This window comes from Palaemon carinicauda, chromosome 12 (assembly GCF_036898095.1).
Source record: "Palaemon carinicauda isolate YSFRI2023 chromosome 12, ASM3689809v2, whole genome shotgun sequence".
NCBI lineage: Eukaryota > Metazoa > Arthropoda > Malacostraca > Decapoda > Palaemonidae > Palaemon > Palaemon carinicauda.
Genome location: NC_090736.1, coordinates 16,014,215 through 16,020,054, shown reverse-complemented (window position 1 = coordinate 16,020,054; position 5,840 = coordinate 16,014,215). Strand labels below are relative to the sequence as shown.

At 36.6% G+C, this 5,840-nt stretch overlaps 1 pseudogene; it reads left to right on the top strand.

The window, feature by feature from the left end:
• Nucleotides 1–5,494, top strand: part of LOC137651235 (protein bowel-like) — a 167,572-nt pseudogene extending 162,078 nt beyond the window's left edge.
• The last annotated feature ends 346 nt before the right edge of the window (nucleotides 5,495–5,840 follow it).

The window sequence follows — 5,840 nt, the reverse complement described above, 5'->3', positions numbered from 1 at the left end:
ATACTGGATTCATTAAATTAAGGAATTGTATATACTGGATTTATTCAGAAGCGAAATCTTTTATACTGAATTTATTCATTTATCTAGTTGTTTTTATTCATTTTTCATATTATACTCGTCTTCCAGTTTGAACGCAGCTAGTGCTGTAAAAGTCCTATTGAACAAAATTCATATTGGGATGTTTAATGCATTATTTTAGTAGTAAAATTTCTCTGCGCATATTGATGATTGATTATGAGAGTATTGATATTCTTACCTCTCTCTCTCTCTCTCTCTCTCTCTCTCTCTCTCTCTCTCTCTCTCTCTCTCTCTCTCTCTCTAAAACACTCCCATATATAAATTTATTAAAACAGGTGATATATATATACATACACAGAGAGAGAGAGAGAGAGAGAGAGAGAGAGAGAGAGAGAGAGAGAGAGAGAGAGAGAGAGAGAGACCAAATGCAGGTTTCCTCCTAAGTTGGTAGCTATGTTAATTTAGCGTTAGTGTTCTCGGCTTTTGGCGTAAACTCGTTTGCTTAATGAAAATGATGATACGAAAAACATATTCCCTTGTTTGTGAAAATTTCATAAGTAAAAAAAAAATTAAGCCAAAACAATCAACAATAATATAAATGCCTTAACAAATAGAAGATGAAAATGAAATCAATAATTGGCAACAGAATAGAGAACTTTATTTTCAACTTTAATTATACCCAACACATTACGTTGCTCTGCATATCTTTCAGATTATTATTATTATTATTATTATTATTATTATTATTATTATTATTGTTATTTTTATTACTAGCTAAGCTACAACCCTAGTTGCAAAAGCAAGATGCTAAATGAGCATCAGAGAAAATGGAATGAACTTTGGTGATCATGCGAACAAGGTTTGCATAATTGGTTTAGCGTTTCTAATGATGGGTGGCAGGGTATGTTTAAATGATTGCACTGACTTTGAATTATGTTGCTTACATTGTATAATGTGTATATTTTAGGTAAGTAGTATGGCAAACTCAAAGACTGTATTGCAAAGTTATATATATATATATATATATATATATATATATATATATATATATATATATATATATATATATATATATATATATATGTGTGTGTGTGTGTGTGTCACTGGGCTGGAGGAAGGATCAGAAAAAAACAAATTTTGAACTAGCGCTTTCGTATTGCCATACATCTTCAGAGTCAATTGGTACAGAATGTTAAGAACAGTTTCAAAGTCTCCTCTGCGACAGTAGTAGACTAGAAAGAAATATTAAACAGCTAGTTTTTATGTTTTTGTATTCTTTCTAGTCTAGTACTGCTGCAGAGGTGACTTTGAAACTGTTCTTAACATTTTGTTTCAATTGGCCCTGAAAAGGTATGACAATACGAAAGCGCTAGTTCAAAATTTTGGACAAATACTTACATAGCATGTTTCAGCGATAGATCGCTTATATATATATATATATATATATATATATATATATATATATATATATATATATATATGTACATATATATATGTATATATGTATATATATATATATATATTTATATATATATACACGAGTATATATGTATATAAATATATATATATATATATATATATATATATATATATACGAGTATATATGTATATATATATATATATATATATACGAGTATATATGTATATATATATATATATATATTATATATATATATAAATATATATATATATATATATATATATATATATATATATATATGTATATATATGTATATATATATATATGTATATATATATGCATATATATATATATATATATATATATATATATATATATATATATATATATATATATGCACGTACGTGTGTGTAGTTTATGCAAAAAGATTAGCACACTTTAACTGAAAAGAACCTATTTAGAAAAAAAAAAACTTTGTGAATAAATCAGCAAATAAGATTTATAAACGTCAAAGCTCCATCCTTCTTATCACTAGACTTTTTTTGTCACCCTAATACGAGACTCCAATGCAAACACCTTACTTAAAAATGCACTATTATATATCATTATGGTCCTCTCCTATTTTTATGTCTTTTTAAATAAAGCCAAGGATTTTTTTTGTCATGCTTCCAATAAAGGATCTCTTTCTTTACATATCCAAAAGATATATTGAATGAATTTTCTCCTTTTTATGGAGTTTGATGTCCTGCCCCGACGCGCCTCTTGTCAATCCATATGGATGATAAAAAGGACGATAATCATCTTGGGAAGGATTCCCAATTGTATTCGGCTTTTAAGGAGTTTTCGGCTTTGGCCATATTTAGACAAACTGTCTGGGAAGACACCCAAAGCCTTGTGGTGGAACTCCCCTCATGCATTTAAATCAAAAACTCCTTAGTAATGGTCCTCAGTAAGGTCTTATATTTGCAGACTTTAAAAGAGAGAGAGAGAAAAAAATAGGTAAATATAGGGTGGGTTTCGATTTCGTAGCTTCTTCACAGAATGTTTAAGTAGATGCAAAAAGAAAAAAAAAGAAAATAAAAAAAAATAAAAAATAAAAAAAAACTTTTTTTAGATCTTGTGACTGACTTATTTGTGTGTATATTGATGTTATTGAAGGTTGTGTCTATTCTCTCATGGTTTATTTAATCTATATTAATTTTTCTTTCTTTTTTCTAGAATATATTATTTTACCCTTTCTTTAGATCTTGTGACATATTTATGTGTTTATTGATGATATTTTATGGTTGTGTTTATTCTTTCATGTTTTTCTCCTAATCTATATTATTTTTTTTTTTAGAATCTATATTATAATGTCTTAATATTTTTATTTTTTAGATCCTGTGACTTATTTTTATTCCTATTCTCTCATTTTTTTTTTTTGTATCTTTTAGTGTTTCATTTGTGTTATTTTATTATTCCTTGAGGTATGATAATGTATAAGAACGAATATGATTCATATTGCTTGATCCATATTGAGTATATATAGGATTTTTTCTAATTCCTCTCAAGATTTGAAAGCATTTCCTGAAACTATATTTGGTCTAGGCAGTTGTTTCATTTTGAAGTGCCTTCTACTACTGCTATTATTATTATTATTATTATTATTATTATTATTATTATTATTATTATTATTATTATCAAATAGCAAGTTCATAGCTTTATTACACACACATATATTGCTGTTCTTTGCCTTTATTTAATGTTAACACCGTACAGATTTGAGCCATTTCATAAACTACCGCCTCTTTTTCTACCTCTCCTCAGGTACATCCACAGCAAGGAGAAGCCCTTCAAGTGCAGTGAGTGCGGCAAAGGCTTCTGCCAGAGTCGCACTCTGGCCGTGCACAAGATCCTTCACATGGAGGAGTCACCCCACAAGTGTCCCACTTGCGGCAGGAGTTTCAATCAGAGGAGTAACCTGAAGACGCATCTCCTGACCCACACCGACCTTAAGCCTTACAAGTGCGCCACCTGCAGCGCCGTCTTCAGGAGGAACTGCGACCTGCGGCGACACATGCTTACTCACTCCATCGGTGGGCATCTGCCATCCGACAAAGATCCCGAAGAGGGAAGAACGCCAATCATGACGACGGGGGCGTGTCGGCTTCTTCCTCAGCCGCTGCTTTGTCTGCCTGCGACAGGAGAGAGGGAGGAACTGACCTGGGACGACGACGAAGTCGAGGAAGAACCCGAAGAGGACGACGAAGACGAAGAGATCGATCCAGGGCGTCCAGACGACGCCTACGCCTTCTACGAGTCGGAAAAGGTGGAGGACGACGAGGAGGTGGAGGAGGACCTGGAAGAGGACGAAGAGGAAGGGAGGCGAATCGTCGCCGACGATTCGCCAGAGCATCACCATCACCATCATCTCCACCACCACCTCCACGTCTCCAGCCTCCACCCTTCGGAGATGCAGCGAAGCAACGACGTCCACATGGGTCTCCAGCCACGCACACACCACGCAATCGCACGCAACACACACCACGCACGAACACACGACGTCCCACTCCACGCGCATGCACGCCTCCCCGCACGTCCACAGGTCCCCGACAAGTCTTTCGTCTCTGTCCACCTCAGCACCTCTCATCCGACACCTCACAGCAACCCCTCGCACAGTAGCGCCGGCAGCAGAGATTCGGCCATGTCCGACCATCACGCCCAGGCTCCGCCACCCAGCCTCCGTCTCAGAGGCCTGCCTCCCGGCCACACGCCCACGTCACGCCCCTGTACAGCCCAGCCCATGGGTTCTACCCCATAGTGGGCGGAGGGGGAGCAGGTCCACCACATGGATCACACTACCGTCCCTCTCATCACGATCTGAAGCGACCCATAGAGCAGGTACTAGGGGGTCCCGGCCCCTCCGTGCCCCCATCCCCTCTTATGGCCTTACAGGGTCACATGTCTATGGGCGGCGGGGGCGCCATGGGCGCGGTACCCAGGCCGCCTTACCCACCCCACCCCCCTGAACGACCAAAAAAGAAAGGTTTTATGATTGAGGACATCATGAACGGCTGAGGGATGAGGGCTCACTCCCACGCCCACACCTGCCTATCTAATCATTCCTCTCTCCTCTCTCTCTCTCTCTCTCTCTCTCTCTCTCTCTCTCTCTCTCTCTCTCTCTCTCTCTCATTACCATCGTCATCCGTATTCTTTAAACTGGAGCATCTATAATTCTATTATTTTTCACCTAACCCTCCAAAAAATTCTCTCTCTCTCTCTCTCTCTCTCTCTCTCTCTCTCTCTCTCTCTCTCTCTCTCTCTCTCTCTCTCTCTCTCTTATATAAGGGCACATGCTTTTCCTTTCCAGCCACCCCATCGCCATCCTCTGCTTCATTGTAAAATACTGGTAATAGCAAAGATGGGACCAATAGGATAAGAATATTTTTTGAGTAAGGAGAACTGGATTGATATATTCATCTTCATTAACTGTCGCCATATCAACACAATGATTTCTGTGGTTCAAATAAAACAAATACAAACATGAAACGATCATGGTTTGACGTCATCGTATTCCTTTGCGAATGTTATTGCTGTTTTCATTATCATCATCATAGTCATCTCCATCTTCAGAATTTTAAGATGTACCGTTGATTCATTCGTGTATCACTCTTCCCCTCATATCCCCCTGCCCTCCCCCCCGTCATCCCCAAGTTAATGCAGTGCCTTTAATCTCGTCTTCATCCCAGAAAGTTAAGGATGGTAATCAAGAACAGGGTAAAAGATAGAATGAGAAAAAAAAGAAACGTCTTGCTTCAAGATGGTGCATTTTGGGGGAAACATTAATGGCAGAAATGTATTTCTCGAGAGTTTTATACCTATGTCTGCGTACTGCAATATTTAATTTATTTTTTGATTGTTTTTTTCCTATGTACATTCTTTTCAGAGTGTTTATATATGTAATGATAGTCTGATTTTCAAAGCAGTTCTGCAGTGGGGCTTTTTTAATTCCCTTGTATGCAAATGTATATATTATATATATATTTTTGTGAATAGTTGTACATAACAGTTTGGAAAAATAAAGAGTTTTTTTCTCAAATAATTTCTTTTATTAATCCATCAGTAGAAAATGAACAGAATAATAAGCTTGGGAACGAATCCCACACGTGAAGAAAAAATGTCTTCATTTACTTCCTTTCAGATTACAAGGTTTGCAGTGGAAACTGTGTCCAAAAATATTAGGACTCACATTAACTTTACAAGTTCTTACAGTCACCAAAACCATAGAAGTGTTAATTGAGACCAGTATAGACTAAAAGGATGGAGGCCTATATAGTCTCAATAAATTATTTGGAGTGAAGCTATTAGCTCTAGGCTCTTCTCCTTAAATGTTGGGAGCCATTTATAGCTGGTTGGACTTTAG